This window comes from Balaenoptera borealis (assembly GCF_965194805.1).
Source record: "Balaenoptera borealis genome assembly, chromosome: 16".
NCBI lineage: Eukaryota > Metazoa > Chordata > Mammalia > Artiodactyla > Balaenopteridae > Balaenoptera > Balaenoptera borealis.
Window position 1 is genome coordinate 57747947 of NC_138872.1, and position 21083 is coordinate 57769029.

Below are 21083 nucleotides of genomic sequence, written 5' to 3' on the forward strand. Positions count from 1 at the left end.
GGAGGGGGAAGGGGTCCAGGGCTAGGATGGGAGCCCAGCAGGGGAGGCGAAGACACTTTTTTTTTTTTTTTTTTAATGGCTGTGTTGGGTCTTCATTTCTGTGCGAGGGCTTTCTCTAGTTGTGGCAAGCGGGGGCCACTCTTCATCGCGGTGCGGGGGCCTCGCACTATCGCGGCCTCTCTTGTTGCGGAGCACAGGCTCCAGACGCGCAGGCTCAGTAATTATGGCTCACGGGCCCAGTTGCTCTGCAGCATGGGGGATCCTCCCAGACCAGGGCTTGAACCCGTGTCCCCTGCATTGGCAGGCAGACTCTCAACCACTGCGCCACCAGGGAAGCCCCAAAGAAGACACTTTTTAATGTGGCTTCCTGCTTGCGATGAGAGAGAGAGACAGAGAGAGAGAGAGCTTGGAGCCAGCTAGGCGGGATCTGAACTTGGGCAGTTCTCTGCTCAGATCTGGAGTTGGGGTCCTGAGAGAAGGGCTGTGTCGCTCTTAGTCCCGTACCCCAGATCCATTAAATCAGACCTGTGGAGGTGCAGCTGAGCTGCAGGCCCGTCAGGTAGGGGCACCCCTCAGAGAGAGTGACCAGGGCAGGCTGCTCAAACAGACGACCTTGAAAAGCCCTTCATAAAGACATATACCCGTCTCTGCACAGCCTGGGATGGGAGGTGAGGGCGGGGGGTGCGGGGTGATAACTCATGGAGTATGGAGGGGCTTGGGCAAGGGAGTCGAGGCTGAAATACTGTCCTCGGGACCTGCCCCTGACAGCCTGCTTCTCTCTAATTACCCTGGTGACTGTGGTGATCAATCCTATGCAGCTAAGTCTGGGTGCCCGGCAGGCTGAGCATCAGACGCAGCCGTGCTGGACCTGCTCTGGCCGTTAGCAGCCCTGCCCGCTGAGGGGACCCTCCGGGCCTTCCCCCTGCCCTGCAATCCCTCCTGTCCCTTCGGATGGACCCCGTGGGAGAGAGGGGCCAGGTGACCCTGATTGCCCTAATGTACTCTGTTATGAGCGAAAATGTCCTCCCCACCCCGGAACCTCAGAATGTGACTCTATTTGGAGATGGGGTCTGTGGAGAGGGAATTACGCTAAAGTGAGGTCATAAGAGTGGGCCCTAATCTAATATGACTGGTGACCTTATGAGAAGAGGAGATGTGGACATAGACTCGGAGAGAGGGAAACACCATGTAAACGCACAGGCAGCCACCTGCAAGCCTAAGAGAGAGACCTCAGAAGAAACCAACCAGCCAACTCCTTGATCGGGGACGTCCAGCCTCCAGGACTGTGAGAGGATACATGCCTGTTGCTGAAGCTGCCCCGTAGTCAGCAGTACTTCGCTGTGCAGCCCCTGAGACTGATGCGCACTCCCACTCTGCTCCAGGACCCCTGAGCCAGCTCGGAATGACTCGTGCAAGTGGTCGTTTTCAAGCTTTACTTCCTTAACCACTCAGCTGTCTTTTCCAAATGAAGCCTTATCTGACAGCTTAGTGTACCAAACAGAAAATCAGGATTATTCCAGTTGATTGAAGGCGAGGGAGGAGCTGCCTGCTTCCACTCTTTTGACATCCTTATTCTCACCTAACCTGTCGGCCCTTGGTGCTTTCCCTAGAGCACAGGTTATGAACCACGGCACCGGAGGGTTATACCCATTTTGCAGAAGCACCGTCAGTCTGGGGCTGGCAGTAATAATGTGAAATCCGTCACTTCTTTCCATCTTGGTGTCTACTCTTATGTTTCAAGGTTTCATTATTACAGAGAATCTGTAATATTCTTGATATACTGATTCCCTATCACATGTTCGGAGACTCAGTCTAGGATGGAACGCTGGATTGCAGTTGGATGCTGGGGTTCAAGGCCCTCCTCCACCACTAGCTGGGTGCCCTGCGAGCAAGTCCCCTGACCTCTGTGAGCCACAGATTTCTCATCTGTAAAGTGGGAATCGATGCTAAGATTTGTGAGCTGGGAGACAGCTTAGGGGAGTAGAATAAACACGAGTTTTGGAGTCAGAGAGACCTGAGTGTGAATTCAGCTCTGCCACCTCTTAGCTGTGTGGCCTTGGGTACCTGGAGTCCCCTCTCTCAGTTTCCTTACCTGTAACATATGGGTAGTCAGGGCAGCCTCTAGGGTTGTCCTGGTGTTGCCGAAATTTGGTGCCAGATTAAATCTCGGAGGCAGAGTTTTGGGTGAAGTAGAAAGAAATAGCTTTATTGCTTTGCCAAGCAAAGGAGGCCACAGCGGGCTAATGCCCTCAAGCCTGTGTGTCCCGCTCTGGAGGGGGGTAGTGAGGAGTCTTATGGTGTTCAAGGAGCAGCGTGTGACCTGCTCGTGCATATTCTTCTGATTGGTTGGTAGTGAGGTAATCAGGAGTCAGCATCATCAACCTACTGGTTCCAACCGGTCTGGGGTCTATGTGCTGGTGGGCAGCATGAAGTTAACTTCTTCCACCTGGGTTTCAGTATCTGCAAAACAGCTCAAAGGACATGGCTCAGAATATTATCTGTAGTCCTTGAGGAGGAACTAAAGGTCCTTGACTTGGTTTAATGGCTAAAGTATCATTTTGTCTTGCTTGACTGTTTTCTTTCTTTCTGCATTTTCTCAATTCTCTGATTAAATTTATTCTTTGACTAAAGTTTTTCTACAGACAAAAGGCAGGCAGAGGACATGGGTGGAGGTCTATTCTGGGAAGACCTCATAGGGTCCTGCTCGGTTATACCGGGGATTCAGAAGATCATGTCTGTAGAGCGCCTGGCCCAGAAATTCTCATATAGCAGGTGCTCAACTAAACCCAGTTCTCTCTTAACTCTCCTTTCTTTCTAGTATGCCAGGGATTGGCACACTTTTTCTGGAAAGGGACAGAGAGTAAATATTTTAGGCTCTGCGGGCCACACAATCTCTGCTGCAGCTGTTCAACTCTGCTGTTGCAGCAGGAAAGCAGCCACAGACAGTATGCAAACAAATGAATGTGCTGTGTTCATCCGATTCAACAGTGTGCACTTGGAGAGTTGAATTTCCTATCATTTTCATGTCACAAAATATTCTTTTGATTTTTAAAACAAATTGAAGATGTAAAAACAATTCTTGCTTGTGGGTTGCACAAAAACACAATGGGCTGGATGTGGCCAGTTGGCCATAGTTTGCCAACCCCTGTGTTGGACTGTGAATGTCTCCAAAACATGTGTAATTTCCTTTATATTGTGAGTGCCTCACGGAAGGCTGGACCTTTGTAGCCTCCAGTGAGAAAATGAATGTCTATCTCTCTCTTAGAGATACAATTGTGGGAAATAGTTGTGAATAGGTATGTGATCAGGCAGGCATATTGCAGGTGCTCAAGGTGCTTTTGGAAAGAATGAAGCCTCTTCCAGGGGAATTTGCATCCTTCAAGAGGAGGCAGGGAGAGCTGGGAGCCAGGGTAGGAGAGAGCTTGGAAGTCCCCGTTAATTTCGGCTGTGCAGCCATTCCCAACTCAGCCAGCAGGGGGCGCCGGGGACGGCTTTCTTCTGGGTGGCGGGAAGTGGTGCAGCTGCGCTCAGCCAGGAGATGGGAGACGGCGGCGAGATGGACGAGATGACTTCAGAGCGTCTTTTCTGCCCGGTGAATCTCAGCTCTTTTTTGCAGAGGGAGACGCGGGGATGAGCTGCCTGGAACTAGCTAGCAGCAGTCGGGAGCTTGGTAGAGCAGCCCCCTTTCCCTGGAGGTGAAATAAAATGAAAATCTTCCCCTCGTTGCGGTGGATGTCATTCTGGAGTTTCAGCATGTTCCCTTTATCACTCCTTGTGGTTAGGAGTGATGAAGAAAAAACGTATGTGTTTATAGAGGAATTAATGGTGAAAAAAAAGCCAGGGCTTTCTTTAATTAAAGGCAGGCCCGGTAAACGCATGACAGATACCGGGCAGAAAGAAAATGGTAAGATTGAGCCGGGAGTGGGCACCAAGGACCTACAAATGACACTCTATTAGCCTCTAAAACCTCAAAGAAACCTGCGAGGCGAGACTGTACGACTGCCCCCAACGGCTGCCTGTGTTGTCTTGGTCGGTGATGATTCCATCCGTGAAGACGGGATGGAGAAATATCACAGACAGGTCCACGGTGCAGGGCAGTGTTTCCAAAGCATGGACTTCAGACCAGCAGCAGCAGCCTCACCTGGAAGCTTCTTAGAAATGCATATTTTGGGGAGCCACCCCCAATCTCCTGAATCAGACCCTGGGGTTGGGGGTTGCAGTTGGCCCCTAACAAGCCCTCCAGGTGGGTGTCATGCATGCCCAAGTGTGAGGACCAGTGGGGTCCCGTAGCTGTTTTCAGCCTCAGCTGCAAGTTGGAATCGTTCACCTGGCTTTTTAAAGCCTTGAAGCGGGCACCACAGCCCAGAGCCATGACATCAGGCCCCTTAGGGCTGGAACCAGCTTTTGTGGTTTGTTAAGACTCCCCCAGGTGATTCCAGTATAGCCAAGGTCGCACCCACTGGTGTAGTCTAAAGTAGTTCTGGGGTTAGCCAGACCCAAGTTCAAAATCTCAGCTTTATCACTTACTAGCTGTTTGTCCCTGGGCAAAGCATATCACTTCTCTGGCCCACAGTTCCTAGTCTTAGAATCGAGATAATCTTCCCTCCTTGCAGGATTGTTTAAAGATGGAATGAATGTTGCAGTAAGCATCCTGTGTATAGAAGCACCTAGGACAAGCACCGGCTCCCAGTGGAGGTTCAGCACATGACAGCTCTCCTTCCCTGCTCCCTTTTCTTGGACAGTGGAATTTTTTAGAGCAAGGACCACATTATATTTTATTTGCATCCCCAGGGCCTTATCAATCCCTTATGTATACCTCGGTCCTGTGTGAGGGCTGGGGAAGTGAACATCTGAGAGGTTTAGCTACGGGACTTCTTTTTTTTTTTTTTTAATTTGTATTTATTTATTTATTTTTGGCTGCATTGGGTCTTCGTTGCTGCGTGCGGGCTTTCTCTAGTTGCGGTGAGCAGGGGGTTACTCTCTTCATTGCAGTGCGCGGGCTTCTCATTAACGTGGCTTCTGTTGCGGAGCATGGGCTCTAGGCGCACAGGCTTCAGTAGTTATGGCTCGTGGGCTCTAGAGCGCAGGCTCAGTAGTTGTAGTGCACGGGCTTAGTTGCCCCACAGCATGTGGAATCTTCCCAGACCAGGGATCGAACCCGCGTCCCCTGCATTGGCAGGCAGATTCTTAACCACTGCGCCACCAGGGAAGTCCAGCTACGGGACTTCTTATCTTACCGTCTTGCTGGGACCAGGCTGGGGTGACCTTTCTCTGCTTTGTCTTAACCCAGGTCAGCCCTGATGTCTATTTAAATGCACCATCCCCTTGACCTTTAGGACTCTATCCCAATACAAAAAAATTGCCAGCATGCTAGGATATGGGTGCAAAGATGTTTATTGGTGCATTGTTTGCCCTGGAAAAAATTGGAAACATAACTTTTCCAATAGGTGAATAATAGAATAAATTATTGTGCATTCAGTATTATGGTGCATCACAAACCATTAAAAAGAATTAAGTAGATCTATATGTATTGATCTGGAGAGGGTTGTACTATATATTATTAAGTGAAAAAGCAAATTGCTTATTCATGCCTGTGACGTGATTTCTTTTTGTTTTTCTTTTTAGGAAAAAGCCTTCCTACTGTTGCAGGAAGCGAAGCCCCTTCCAGGACCCCAGAGTGGGCTCTTGTCTAACACTTGGAAATGAATTGTCCGAAGAGACACACATGCTGACAAAGCAAGAGACTTTATTGGGAAGGAGCGACCAGGCGGAGAGCAGCAAGGTAAGGGAACCCAGGAGAACTGCTCTGCCACGTGGCTCGCAGTCTCAGGTTTTACGGTGATGGGGTTAGTTTCCGGGTTGTCTCTGGCCAGTTGTCTTGCTCGGCCCATAGTCTGACTCAGGGTCCTTCCTGGTGGCACGCGCATCTCTCAGCCAGGATGGATTCCAGGGTGAGGGCTTCTGGGAGGTTGGTTGTCTCCTCCCTCTTTTGGCTCCTCCTGAATTCTCCTGGTTAGTTTTCAGCGACACCCTATTCCTTATCAGGACCTCCTGCTGTGAGACAACTCAGGCAAGCAGGCCTGGCCACAGCAGGTGGTTTTGGTCAACAGTTCCCTAACACTATAATATGTGTACCCATCTGTGTGTGTGTCTGTGTGTCTGTGTGTCTGCGTGCATAAAGAAAAGCAAAGCGTGAAAGAATACATTCCAGGCTGTTTGAATTGGTTTCTTTGTGGGATTGGTGAGCGTGAGAAACTCATTCATTCATTTGTTCATTCATAATCTCATTCATTCATTTGCTCATTCATGTTTTCATTCAATTAATATTGATTTAAGGTCTGCTATGTGTCAGGCATTGTAGCCCTGGGGATACAGCCATGAACAAAACAGACTAAATTGCTCTTTCATGCAGCTGGAGTGACAAAGTGTCCTGGTGTGTGCCCTGGAGTGCCCTGGTTTTAGCGCTGAAGTTCCATTGTTGCAGGAAACTCCCCAGTCCTGTGCAAACTAAGATGGGTGGTCACCCTCTGGAGCTTGCATTTTAGCATGGGGGAGACAGATAAACAAATATTAGAGGATGGTAGGTATTTGGTGGTAAAAAAGCTGTCTTGGAGGTCTTCCAACTCACCTGTCCAGGCACTGAGGTCCCCCTTTATGTTCTGACCGGCTGTCAGTGATGGAAGTATGCTCTGAGCATCTTGACCGCCCCAAGGGTCATTGGCCAGCTCTCCGTTTTGCTGAGTTGGAAGTGGGACCTAATTTGTTAATTACGAGTAGATGGTGAGCTCTCCTCGTACTTTGATTAACCTAATGGCCTTCCCGGCACCACTCGGATTCAGCTGTAGGCATCACTGCAACTTTTAATAAAATGATTTGAAGGGCCATTAGGAGACACTTCCCGTTACTGGGCAGATAACCGCTTGGCAGCTGAGCTGAACAAACACTTGGGTTTTGGTTTTAAGGCACTACGCTTACTCTTTTAGCCATGCTTGAGGGCTTGATGGCCTTTTCGGCTCTAACCCAATTTGCTCTGCTTTGTAAGCGCAGCCAGGAGAACATGCCTCACAAGCTTCGAGGCTGGAGCAGATGCTCCTGGTGTCCTGCCCATGTCCCCTTGGTCCCAGGATCTTCAATCTTTGAGCACCTGTGACACCTGAGACTCTGTCTAGGGCTTTCCTTGCTGGCCTTTGCATGGCTGGGAGAGCTGGGGGGATGTTATGAGTTGAATTGTGTTGAAGTCCTATCCCCGTACCTGTGACTGTTGGAAATAGGGACTTTGCAGATAACCAAGTTAAGATGAGGTCATTAGGGTGGGCCCTCATTCAATACGATTTTGATCTTATGAAAAAAGGGAAATTTGCACATGCACATGGGAAAAACACTTTGTGAAGATGAAGGCAGAGATCAAGATAATGCACCTACAAGCCAAGGAATGCCAACAATCGCCAGCAAACCCCCCAGACACTAGGAGAGACTTATGGCATGCAGTCTCTCTCCCGACCTCACTTTGACCCTGGACTTCCAGCCTCCAGGACTGGGAGACAGTAAGTGTCTGTTGTTGAAACTGCCCAGTGTGTGCTACTTTGTTCAGCAGCCGCAGGAAACTAACACGGGGGGCTAACACACACACCCACATGCAGGGAACATCCTTCCACCGGTGACTGATGGGAGCTGTGGATAAGTCCCCTGGCTCCCTGGTGGGGTACCCTGTTTCCCAGAGGGCCCTGGCAGGTGGAGCCCGGTTTGCCATGGTGATCACCTGTGACAAGCACATCCTGTACTGTCTGCCCTGCCCAGTCTCATTTCTCATCCCCTGCCTGTGTTTCCTGGGATCCTGTCCCAGGTAAGCACCTGGCACTTGAATTTCCATCTCAGGGTCTGCTTCTGAGACAGGCCTTGGCGAGGGAGTCTTGACCACTGGCACGCACATGTGCACGTGTGTGTGTGTGTGTGCATTGTGCAGTGTAAAGATCTCGGCTCACAATTTCCGCCGTGTGAGCAAGGTAACTTCATGCCTGAATTGAGCCCTCAGCCTGTTGCCTTGGAGACTGGCCATCACCTTCGTCTGCGGGGTCCTCGCCAGCTCCTTCCCCCGGGACTGGGGCCTCTGTGAGCTGAGGCCTGATGGGGTCACGGCTGTGTGCCACCACCTTTCTGGGCTGACATGACCTGGTTTTTCTGGTCCTTGGGTCTGGTTCCTGCAAGTCAAGGTGGCAACGTTTTTCTGGTCCAGCTCTGTCTTGGCCAATGCAGGGGCCAACCTCAGCAGCTCCGCCACCGCACAGAGAGGCCTGATGCTCTCTGAAGGGGTCCCCCACTTCTGAGCTCCTTCCAGGAGCACGAGCAAAGCTGCCACGTGCTCTGTGCCTCTGGTGGGTATCTTCCTTCAGGAGATGGAGCTGGCCCTGGGCTGCGCGTGGCTGGCCTCATGGCAGTGTGCCCCTGGGCAGGCCACTGCATGGCCCCATTTCCCTCCCCCGTGACACTGACCGGGACTGGCATTCCCGGTGCAATCGTGGCTGGGGGTCCCTGGGGCAGGAAGAAAGACCTCCTCACTGGGATACAGGACATGACTCAGGGCCACGTGAATTTGAAAATTACACCAGTAACATACAAACAGATGAAAAAACTCCAACAACACAGAAATATTTGGAGTGATCCGTGAACGTTTCCTTTCACTTTGTCTCTTGATGGTATTTTCTTTCTCAGACTATTTTATAAGTGTGAATATAGATCTAGACACAGATAGATATAAACAGATGTAGATATAGATAGATAGCTATAGCTTAGATGTGGACATCTCTATATATGTAGACACAGATTTGGATAAAGACACAGACATAGATAAAGGTATAGACATATCTATAGGTATAAATAGATACAGAGAGTGTATTTTTAAATACGAATGCCATTGTGTTGTCTGGGTGGTTATGTGACTTTCTCTTATCCCTAGATGATGGTCTAGAAAGTTTTCTGGGCCAAGCACATTTATACCCACCTCATTCTTTTCAGCCAGTCCCTTGTGAATTGGCAATCAAGTTGCTCCCATTTCTTTCCCAGCTTTCCCATACAATGCTGCAACAAACACATTTTAACAAACTCTTAGGTCTTTATGTATTTGGGCAAGTCTTTCTGTAGGAGGGATTCCTGGAGGGAGAATTCCTGAGTTCAAAGGGAAGCACATTTCAAATTTGGGGAGGTGCTATCCAACTGCCCTCTGAAAATGTTGAACCAATTTCTGCCCCCAGAGTAATTGAATTTGAATATTAAAAAGGACTCTGACCTCCTTTTGTACTTTAAGCTGGTGAAGGGGGACAGATCAGTGACATGTAAATAGGTTAGGGTGGAGTAAGCAAGTCTGAACCGGCTCAAACTCGGTGATGCTTTGTAATTTCTTTTTAATGCATGTATTTGAAAGAAAAGACAAACTGCATTTCTTTCATGTGTTTTATAATTTAACACTTCTCTGATAGATACAAGACTTTCCTTTCTACCATGGCAATGTTGGAACCAGTGAGGTTTTCCTGTATCAATCACAGGTGATTATAATGGAAGATGGGCCAAATGTTTACATAATTATAATTCAGAGTCAAGAAATTTAGGTTTGATTCCATTTTACCTGTAGGATTAGCCCCCTAAAAATGACTGACTGTTGAAACTTATGCCTGGAATTGTGAAAATGCAATGTGACCTTGAACTTTAAGGTTAAACCACTCCATTTTCCTCCCTCGTTTTCATTCTTCCCAGTTTTTCCTAATGGAGAAGAAATGGTGCCTGTATTTGGGGTCACCTGGATGTGAGAGGGTGTCTATTTAACTATCCTGGCTTCTATCCTGCACTGTGGTACTTGCAGATAACAGAACTGGTGCTTCTAAGTTGCGTGTGTGCCCACAATTAGAAGAGATGTCTAGGGCTCTTTAGAAATAGGCCAAACTTGGACACATTTAGGGGTGGACGGGAGAAGTCCTTGCTCCGAGAATATTGTTTCAGAGATTGTCTATTTATTATTATTATTTTTGAAGGACGGTAGACATGCAGGAAATCCTGCCAGAGGAGCTCAGAGGAGAAAGAAGAGGTGGAGGACGGAAGAACAGACAAGGCTGTGCTGAGAACTCGTGTGTTGTAAGGATTCACAGGGCTTTTGTTGATGTGCAGACTCCAGAGCCCCACCCAAGAGAGGTGGCCTCTGTCGATCTGGGGTGGGGCCTTGGAATCTGAAACTTTAGGAACAGACTGTTCCATCCCATTGATGTTGGACTTGGCCTTAGGTTTTGCATTGGCCAATGGCATGATAGCCGACATGGCCCAAATGAAGGCTTGAAGTGGGCTTGCTCTCTTGCACTTCTGCAACAGCCATGAGAAACATTCCCTGGGTCACTGCTGGTCCTTGAGGAAGGAGGGACAAGGAGCAGAGTCACCTCAGGCCCTGGAGTCCTTGCAGCCCTGCACTTTGAAGCAGAGCTGCCCCAGTGGAGTATGCAAATGATCACTTAGTATTGTGTGCCTCTTGGGATGGTTTGTTACACATCAATAGCTGACAGATATCAAGTCTTTTCTATGTGCTCATCACGTATGTTTGACCCCACTACCACAATTACCAAGAAAGATGTTTACCTCTCTAAAATCTTCACCAGACTGTGTGTTCAGAGTGGGCAGAAATTATATTAATCTTGTTCACATCACCTAAAATTCTACCTGGCACATGGCAGGACCTCATAAAGTACCTATTGGACAGTGAAAGATGAACAAATGAAAGGAAGAAAGAATAAATGAACTTAGGTTGCCCCAGTACCTTGGCTGTCCTTGGATCCTTCCAATTACATTTTCTTTCTTTCTTTTTGAAAAATTACTCTAATTTTAGCCAGAGTTAATTTTTATTATCTGCCAGAATCAAACATGCAAAAACCCCAAAGCTTAACGAATACATACGAGCTCAGTGCTCAGTTGACTAAGCACTGCCCCCTCATCTTTGGTTTGTTTCCTGTTTATAACAGTCTTGTGATGCATGACTTCTTTCCCTTCTTTGGGAAGACTTGAGGATCAGACGTGCCACTGACATGCTCATGTCCCCTCAACCAGCAGGTGGTGTGAAGGAGACGCATCTGTATCTCCAGCTCGTGGTCCAGGGTCTTCCTCCAACAACTTCCCTTCCCAGTGGGTCCTGCTTCTCCCTGACACGCTGCGGCTCTGTCTCTGAGAACCTATGTGTAGTGTTTGAGTCTGTTCCTCTCTCCAAGAACATGTCTTTGTCCCCTGGGGTGCAGGAGAATAGAGTGTTCCTTTTTTATGGCCAGGAAAACATTAATGAAAAATGAACCATCAGTGAAATTAATTTCAAAGATTTACGCATTCCCCGTGACTAACAAGCCTGCACCTGTTCATTTGACACCCTTTATGAACTTCCCCCCACCCCCTTTCCCACCTTCTTAAAATTTTCATCCTTCCCAGAAGGCATCTGGTGGGTGTGTTGAGCAGTTAAATAAACCTACAGTGGGATAGAGACATGGCTTGTTAATTTGAAAGGCTGCTCTGCTGCGTCACAGTTATGATGAACCAGGCTGAGCAAAGTTACCATCCGGGAGTTGCTGGTTGGGTTTTTACACTCCATGTAAAAGGCCCCAGTTTAATGGGATAAGAACAGACGCTCATTAGCTTTCCCAGGAGCTCTTCCACCTTCCTGCACGGGTCATCTCTCCCATCCTCCTCTTCCTCTGTGTCACGACAGGCACCTTCGTTGGATAAACCCAAAGAGAGAGGGTCACTTGTTTCCCCTGGCTCCCCTCCTCCATCCGTCCACTGTCCTCGGCTCCAGCATTTTTCTCTCCATGCCACTGGCCCTAAATCTTGTCATTATTTCCTCGTGGCTTTGGTGGATGGAGACTCAATGGGCCCTTTCTGGTTGGTGGCTCTCAGAGGTCGGGAGCTTGCCTTCTGGACTTTGTGAAAAGCTCTAGAGAAATCCAAAATCGTGACAACTGGGCTTCTTTGGACATGGCCACCTGTTTGCTGCCCACCCTCGTGTCCGCACGCTTCATTCTCATTTACCTACTTTCAGCAACATGAAAGTATATCTAGATCTGAGAATGTCCTAGACTCTTTCTTGTCTTCTAGCCTTTGTATGAACTTTGCTTCATACAAAGTTCATACAAAGTTGAACTTTGTTACCCATCTCCCTCTTTTTTTTTTTAATTAATTAATTTATTTTTTGGCTGTTGGGTCTTCATTGCTGCGCGTGGGCTTTCTCTAGTTGCGGCGAGCGGGGGCTACTCTTTGTTGCGGTGCGCAGGTTTCTCATTGCCGTGGCTTCTCTTGTTGCGCAGCACGGACTCTGGGCACGCGGGCTTCAGTAGTTATGGCTCGCGGGCTCTAGAGCGCAGGCTCAGTGGTTGTGGCACACGGGCTTAGTTGCTCCGCGGCATGTGGGATCTTCCCGGACCAGGGCTCGAACCCGTGTCCCCTGCATTGGCAGGCGGATTCTTAACCACTACACCACCAGGAAAGTCCCTACATCACGGTTTTGGTGTATGACACTTGGGGCTGGATCATCCTCTGTTGGGAGGGTGTCCTGTGCACTGCGGGAAGTGTAGCAGCATCCTAGCTTTCATGCCAGGAGCACAGCCCCCCACAGTTGTGACAACCAAAAATGTCTTCAGACATTGCCAATTGTCCCTGGGGTTGGGGAGGGGGACATTGCCTCTGGTGGAGAACCACTAACCCGCATCATCAAAATCAAAGACCATGACCTCGCCCTTGGCCCTGGGATTACATGGCAGCTTTGAGCTGGAGCTGGGCTTTGTTCTGTGTGGCCCAGATAATCACAATGATAATGATAATGATAACATAATAATCATTCTTAGAGCTGACATTGGCTGTGGTTACTGTGTCAGACACTGTTCTAAACCCCTTTATCCTCTCAACAGCCTCACAATGTAGGTGTCACTATTACCCCCATTTTACAGAAGAATAAACAGAGGCACACAGAGGTTAAGACGTTCAGCCGGGTTCACAGATGCTAAGTTATAAACAAGATCCAAACCCTGTTGTGCTCAAGGGCTTGTTCTAACCCTAAAGGCAGTGGTGAGCACTGAGTGGTAGTAAGACGGAAGCACAGGGACTTCCCTGGTGGTCCAGTGGCTAAGGCTCTGCGCTCCCAATGCAGGGGCCCCGGGTTCGATCCCTGGGTAGGGAACTAGATCCCACATGCTGCAACAAAAATATCCCGCATGCGGCAATGAAGATCCCGCGTGCCGCAACTAAGCCAAATAAATAAATAAATATTAAAAAAAAAAAAAAAAAGAAGAAGGAAGCGACAGGCGAGATTTGCACGTAAGAAGAGTGACACTTGAGGCCAGGGTGGAGGCTGAATCCGCAGTGGACCAGCGAGGCTGGAGGCAAAACTGATGCAGAACCCAGCTCTGGAGGAAGGAGCTACAGACCAAGAAGCAAGTTGCCTGGAAGAATGGGGCTGTCCATTCATTCATTCATTCATTCACTGGTTCCTTTCACGGTTATTTACTGAGGATTTCTCTGGTGCCTGATGCTGTTCTAGGCACCAGGCTTGGTACTGTAACTCCCCTGGTAGAGTTTATAATCTAGTGGGAGGAGATGGGCAAACAGAAAAAGTACAACAAAACAGCAACTATGCCAAACCAACCACAGAAACGCTTAGATATGATGATGAATTCTAGGTAGGAAATGAGGGGGCACCGAGGCAGGTGGAGTGAGGGGTCCCTGTTCTAGGTGGGGTGTTGGGGACTCCCTGAGGGGGTGGCTGTCGAGCTGAGTGTCAGCCTGGGGAAACGTGAGGTAGGGGATGTATACTACAGCGAAAAATCTTTCTAGCAGGAATGACTTGGAGTGTTCTAGAAGGGGCAGGGAGGCCAGAGAGCGGGGGAGTGGAGAGAGCGAGGAGGAGAGTGCCTTGTGGGCCAAGAGGAGGAACTTAGTTTTTGTTTATTTATTTTATCTTATTTTAAAAAAGTGTTTAAATTAAAACAAATTTTTTTTGGAACTTAGTTTTTAGTCTGAGCGCAAGGAGAACCATTTGGAGACTTTTAAGCAGAGGAGTGTTTTGTCTGTTTTAGGAATTAAAAGGTCTCTCTGGTGGCACCAGATGGGAATGGGGCATTCCTGTTAGGAGCAGGTGGCAGGTGCCCTTGGGGACCTGAGAAGATGCAGCCAGAGCTGGGAGGAGGGGGTGTGGTCTTCGGGCAGGAGTGGTTGGACCACTGCAGCTCCGAGGAGGAAGGAGGGCATCACAGTCAGATTCCGGAGCTGCTGGGAGGGCACCCCCTTCCCACCCACAGGAAGTCAAAAGCTGGGGCTCAGACCCAGCCGGGGCACCTGGAGATGCCCTGCAGGACCCCCCCAGCAACAAAGTCACGTGGCCTCATCCACCACCAACACATCTGCCTGCTGGAACCTTCCTCGCCAATTCTATTTTTGCTCCCCTTGGCAGCTCTGTGGAAATTAAAAGGCTATTTGCAGTGACTAATGATGCTAATTCTGATCAAACAATTTAAAATTCATCCTTCGCCATATCAGAGACCCACTAGGGAACAGAATTAACACATCATTTGTGGCAATTTCTATGACGGTTGGTGGAAAACAAAAAAGACATTAAAATTGGTCTCAATTCAAACCACTGCTCGTTAAACGGCCTCCTTTAAAATATCCCATCTTGATCTATACAATAGCTCTCCGTCTGTTCCCGGCTTATTAGCCAAGAGGAGGGGCCTTGACAAGCTGGCTGCTGGCTCCAAGGTGCTAGAAACTTACTTGGGAGTCTTGTGGCAATGCATTCCGCTGTCCTCTGCAGCTCTGCTCACCCGGCGCCCCTTCCAGCTCCACGCCAGCCAAGCTGCCTTTGGGTCCTCCTGTCCTGAGATGGGAATGTGGCTCTTGTTTCCAAAAGTTAAAATTCAAGAAGCCAAATACTAAAAAAAGAATCAACCTTCCCAGTCTTGCCTAAAATTGAGTCATTCACAGGTAGTCATTCACTACCTGTGTAGTTTTTGCCATATCCATATCCATATTCTATGATTTCCTGAATATGAATCCGACTCTTTTAAAAAATGAAATTAATATCTTAATTTAATTTATACAAGAAACTTTATAACCTATCTAATATATATCAATTAAAGGAACACATTAATTCAATTTTAAACAGGAAACTTTATAACACTATTGTAAGTGGAAACCCAATATCACAAACAATAAATAAACATTAAGTGTAAAAATAAATACAATGGTTTAGAAACATTTGACACTTTACTTTTTACCCCTTGACTTTTCTATGTGAGTTTCTGTCTTTGTGTGTGTGTGACAAAATACCCATAAAAAAGGGAGCAAACAATTAAAACACATATTTGTAAGCCTTTTGACCATTAGATAAATATGAAAAAGTTAAAAAAGGAATTGCCGGGATTTCCCTCGCGGTCCAGTGGGTAAAACTCTGTGCTCCCAATGCAGGGGGGCCCGGGATTCGATCCCTGGTGGGGGAACTAGATCCCGCATGCATGCCACAACTAAGAGTCCGCATGCTGCAACTAAGAGTCTGCGTGCTGCAACTAAGAGTCCGCATGCCACAACTAAGTGTCCGCATGCCACAACTAAGAGTCTGCATGCCACAACTAAGAAGCCTGCATGCCACAACTAAGATCCTGCGTGCTGCAACTAAGACCTGGCGCAGCCAAAATAAATAATAATAATAATAATAATAATAATAATAATAATAAAAAAGGAATTGCCAGTTGAAAATTAATAAAGGAAACCTCAACTAAAATTAGAGTCAGGAGGGACTTGCCTGGCAGTCCAGTGGTTAGGACTCTGTGCTTCCACTGCAGGGGGCATGGGTTCATCCGTGGTTGGGGAACTAAGATCCTACATGCCACGAGGCACGGCCAAAAAAGAAAAAAAAAAAAAAAATTAGAGTCAGGAATGGCCTGTAGAGGTAGCTGTCACGCATTACCTCTCACCCTCATTTGGATGCACTGACTATCATTTGCACACCCCACAGGAAAAACTACCTTGCTCTCCCAACCAGTTTACTACCCTGAAGGAAGAATTTCTCCTTACTCAGCAACAGCCCAGCCAATGAGAAGCCATGGTCATCCTGAACTCCTACTTTCCTCCAATGAATTTCATATAGAACAGCCCCTCCCAACTCCCCACTTTTCCCTATAAAAGTAGACTGTCTTACTTTTTTCTCTGGGCATGTCTATGGCTTGCTATAGATTGTGTGTCCTGAATTGTAATTCTTTGCTGTTTCCGAAGAAAACCCATTTTGCTGGTGAAATAACTGTTCTTTCATTAGTTTTAGGTTAACACAGCTGAAGAATAAAAAGCTTGCATGTAACAACGAGGACAAAATAAAGATAATGGAAAAGGAAACAATGGTATTAGATTCTAGCTGGATACATTTGCCAGTGAAGGCCATTTGTGGTTGGGGACAGGCGGAACATGGCCTCCCCTGGGGGATCAGGGGAGACCTCCCAGAAAAGGTGACCTGCCATCCAGTAGCTGTCTCTTTGGGGTCCCACAAGAGACCTTTCAGCCAGCAGAATCTTAAAAGATTTAATTGATTTTTTTTTTTAATCTCATATCCTGGGTCCCTGAAATTACCCAGTTCTACCTGCCTTAGGCAGGTGTGTGTGTGAACTTTGGCATTGATTTTATAAGCTCCAAGATTATGATAATGTTTCTAGTCTCCTCTCCATTCTGCCCTTCCCATCACTATGGCAACCCACAAAACAAAAAGGGCAGAAGGAAGGTCTTTTGTTTGTTTGTTTGTTTGTTTTGTTTTGTTTGTGTCTTTGGCTGTGTTGGGTCTTCGTTGCTGTGCACGGGCTTTCTCTAGTTGTGGCGAGCGGGGGCTACTCTTCGTTGCGGTGCACGGGCTTCTCATTGCGGTGGCTTCTCTTGTTGTGGAGCATGGGCTCTAGGTGCTCGGGCCTCAGGAGTTGTGGCTTGCAGGCTTCAGTAGTTGTGGCTTGCGGGCTTTAGAGCGCAGGCTCAGTAGTTGTGGCACACAGGCTTAGTTGCTCCGTGGCATGTGGGATCTTCCCAGACCAGGGCTCGAACCCGTGTGCCCTGTATTGGCAGGCCGATTCTTAACCACTGCGCCACCAGGGAAGCCCCAATAAAGTTCACTCTTGGTGAGGTTCTCTCAGTTTTACAGATGCATAGGGTCATGTATCCCCCTCCCCCACTATCAAAATGAACACCTTAAAAATTCCTCTGCATCCCCCCAGCCCCAACTTGCCAGTCCTGGGAGTTATGTCCAGCCCTTAAACTAGCTACCCCAGTGGGTGCTGCACGGAATAGAGATGAGTCCTACCTACATTACATATTTGTGAGTAAAATAAATAATCATTGTTGTTTTAAGCCACTAGATTTTGGAGTGGTTGGTTAGGTTGCAATAGATAATCCAAACAAATATATGTCCCAACAAAGGTTTTCTGCTTTGTGGAGATAAAATATTCACCTATTTTCTACCACTACATACACTTCCAATTCTGTTGTAAAATCAGCCCTCCTTATGATTCTTGATAGTTCTTAACAGTGACATCTAAGTAGAGACTTGAAGAATGAGTTCAGATGACGGAAGGTAGGAGAAGCATTGCAGGCAACAGGAACTGCTTGGACAAACGTGTCACAGCACAAGAAGTTAAGTGGGCACCGGGAACTGGAGGCAGTGAGGTGATTCTGAAATGTAAGAGGAAGGGAAAGAGAAGTAGGGGATGAGGATGGACAGGTCAGTAGGGGTCACGTCCTGGAGAACCTGCTGGGGTGCAGAAGATTAGAAGTGGTGACTCACCGGTAATCATATAATAAACTCAAGTGGGACTGGTTCCTAAATCTGGGCTCGTCGGCCCCCAGCACGGAACCTCATCCACTGTTTTCAGCTCTGGTGTAAACCAACCTTTACGGCCCTGAAGGTTGAGTAAGAAAAGAAGGGTGGTTATAAAAGGAAATGGTTAAGACCTTAAGCTCCAAGTTCAAATGCCAGCTTCCTGCTGTGACGGCCCGATGACATACAACTTCTCTGGGTCTCAGTTTTCTCATTCCAAAGATGGAGTGACAATAACAGCACGTACCACATGAGACTGTTTTGCAGATTCAACAAATTAATTAACATAAAACATTTAGCACGTAGTAGGTGCTCAATACATGTAGCTCTTACAACATCTGGAAGTGGAGGGGATGGGAGAAGTTAGTGAGGGTGGACACAGTGAATAGATTAATTGAGCGACTTCTCTCAGTTCTGTGAACTGAGAAAAACAATGGTTTTCTGATCCCTCCAAGATGGCTTTTCAGATTTTCGAGACATTTCCGAGTTGAGACGAGGTGAACAATAGCCTTTCAAGGTGGAAATGAAATCTCACATTCATAAGAAACAGCCAGCCCTCTAGAAGGAGGCTGGTGATAGAATGGCTGTGCTTGATTACTTAATTGAGGTTGGTCACGCTAAGCGGGGCTAAGGCATCCCTCCAGACCCCTGAGGCTCCACAGGAGGGTGACTCTTGGGGAAATCTGTGCTTTTAGGTCACCCTCTCAAAGCTTCCTTAATGGACTCCTTAATAGACTGCCATTGTCTCGGGAGTGAAATAGAATCCCTTCTGCATAAAAATCGAGGTGTGATGTCTAGTTCACATCCTGTACAGAAGGGAACTCGTCCTCAGTGATAAGAATAGAAACCAGGATAGGAAAGTTTCCTCTCACCCTTCCATGGGTTCCATTATCACTGAAGGAACAAAAGCAAGGATGAGGGAGGGAGTGAATGAATGAAGGAGTGATCAGGTGAGCTAATGAATGGATGAGTTGGCGTGTGAATGAGCGAATAGGTAATGTGAATGCACCTCCACTGTCATTTTACCCCAAGCCACCCTTGGTTTGCCCCTGTTCCACCACAACAGCCAGATTTGGTTTGAATATTCCTGAACGTGAGACCTGATACAGGTAGGTTGCAGGATACAGGTAGGGTGCAGGTAGGTTATTTGGGGAGTGATCCCAGGAAGCAGCAGAGAGGGCGCTGGGAGAGTGAGATGGGGAAGGGAGAAAAGAGCACAAAGTGAGTGTGTGTTTTGAGTTGGTTAAATGCTACGGGCATTTGGAGGTCAGTGTTGCTGGGGATTCTTAGAGGAACTGTGTAGTCCACACCTTAGAGGTGATTCACCAAGGAATGGGAGGCAGGACGTCTATCCATCCATTCCCATCTCCCCACGGCTGCGGGAGGCCCCAGGTGCATTAACTGCACCTCACTTCCGGGCTGCATGGTTCTCCTTGGGCAGAAAGCAGATGGGATGTTGCACCCCTCCCAGCTGGGCTGAAATCAGGTGAGGCCCAGAGAGGGTGGTGCAAGACCCCACAGGATCGCTTTCGCCTCCCTACTATTCCTCTCTTTTCTCTGCTTCATGTCACTGGGGTCCATTCTCAACCCAGCGGCCTGATATTTGATCATGGAAATTCCCACTGCCCCCAACCCCCTTCAATGGACTCCCTTTTCTCTTGGAAAAAGACAAAATTACTTAAAAGAACCTGCATGGCCCTCTGTGATCTGGTTCCTGCCCACCTCTCCAGCCTCATGCTGTACCTGGCTGCCGCCTTGCTCTCTGCACTCCAGCTACACTGGCCTTTCTGCTCATCTTCACCCTTGCCATATGCTTGTCCTGCCTCAGGACCTTTGCACATGCTTTTCCCTTTGTGCCAAATGCTCTTTGGTCCAGTTAACTCCTCCTTATCCAGGGGTTCTCACTTCAAGCATCACTTCTTCAAGGAAGCCCAGATCAGGTCAGCTTTCCTTGTTATCTGCTCTGATAGTTCCCTCACCTCTCCTTTCTGAGCCGTGTGATGGTTGGAATTTTAGACTCATGTGTGTGATCCTTTGATTAACATGTGTCTCCCACTGTGCCTTAAGCTCCATGAAGGGACTGCATCTATTTCTGCTTATTCCTGTTTCCTCAGTACAAATCCAAGTGCCCGGCATTTCGTAAACTGTCAATGCATATTGGTTGAATGAGTGTGTGAGGCTTTTGTTACTCCTCTGGTTTCCATCCTTCCCCAGATGCCGCAGGGCTCAGATTTGGCCTTGTTGCTGGTCTTCCTTAGAAACAGCCTCATTGAAAAACATAATTTGAAAGGATACATGCACCCCAATGTTCACTGCAGCACTATTCACAATAGTCAAGACATGGAACCAACCTAAGTGTCCATCAACAGATGAATGATAAAGAAGATGTGGTACGTGTACACAATGGAATACTACTCAGCTATAAAGAAGAATGAAATAATGCTATTTGCAGCAACGTGGATGCAAATAAGAGATTATCATACTAAGTGAAGTAAGCCAGACAGAGAAAGACAAATACCATATGATATCGCTTATATGTAGAATCTAAAAAAAGATACAAATGAGCTTACAAAACAGGAATAACTTACTTACAAAACAGAAATAGACTCACAGACATAGAAAACAAACTAATGGTTACCAAAGGGGAATGGGGGGAGGGATAAATTAGGAGTTTGGGATTAAAATATACATACTACTATGTATAAAATAGATAACCAATAAGGACCTACTGTATAGCATGGGGAACTATACTCAATATCTTGTAATAACCTATAACGAAGAGAATGTAAAAAAAAGAATATCTATATATCTATATCTATATCTATATATATCTGAATTGCTTTGCTGTACACGTGAAACTAACATTTACAACATGGTAAATCAACTATATTTCAATAAAAATTTAAAAAAAAAGAAACAGCCTCATTGACAAGACAGGCTTCTTAAGATGTCTGGGGAGTCTGTGTTCCAGGGTTTGCTGTTCCTGCAACATAAAAAGCCCAGGTTACCCAGTTTCACAAACGTGAGTAAAACAACGTGACAGGACAGCCCAGTCCTGTCATTCAGCGTGATGCTGGGCAAGGATCCACAAGCCCTTCTCTCATTTCCTTGTGTGTCAGACAGAGACGGAACCTGCTCCAGGAGGGCAACGCCGGCCGGGTAGCTGGCACATTGCCTGCATCCTACCTGCCGCTTCCCTTCCAGTCTCTCGCTGCATCTCCCTGCCTCTGGG

At 47.5% G+C, this 21083-nt stretch overlaps 1 long non-coding RNA gene across 1 annotated transcript in view; it reads left to right on the plus strand.

Moving 5' to 3' along the window:
- LOC309613664 overlaps window positions 1–21083 on the plus strand; it is a 100628-nt gene that overhangs the window by 20146 nt on the left and 59399 nt on the right. The window contains exon 2 of the long non-coding RNA XR_014235839.1: window positions 5626–5782. This is a non-coding gene — a long non-coding RNA (uncharacterized lncRNA). The remainder of the gene's footprint in view (window positions 1–5625; window positions 5783–21083) is intronic.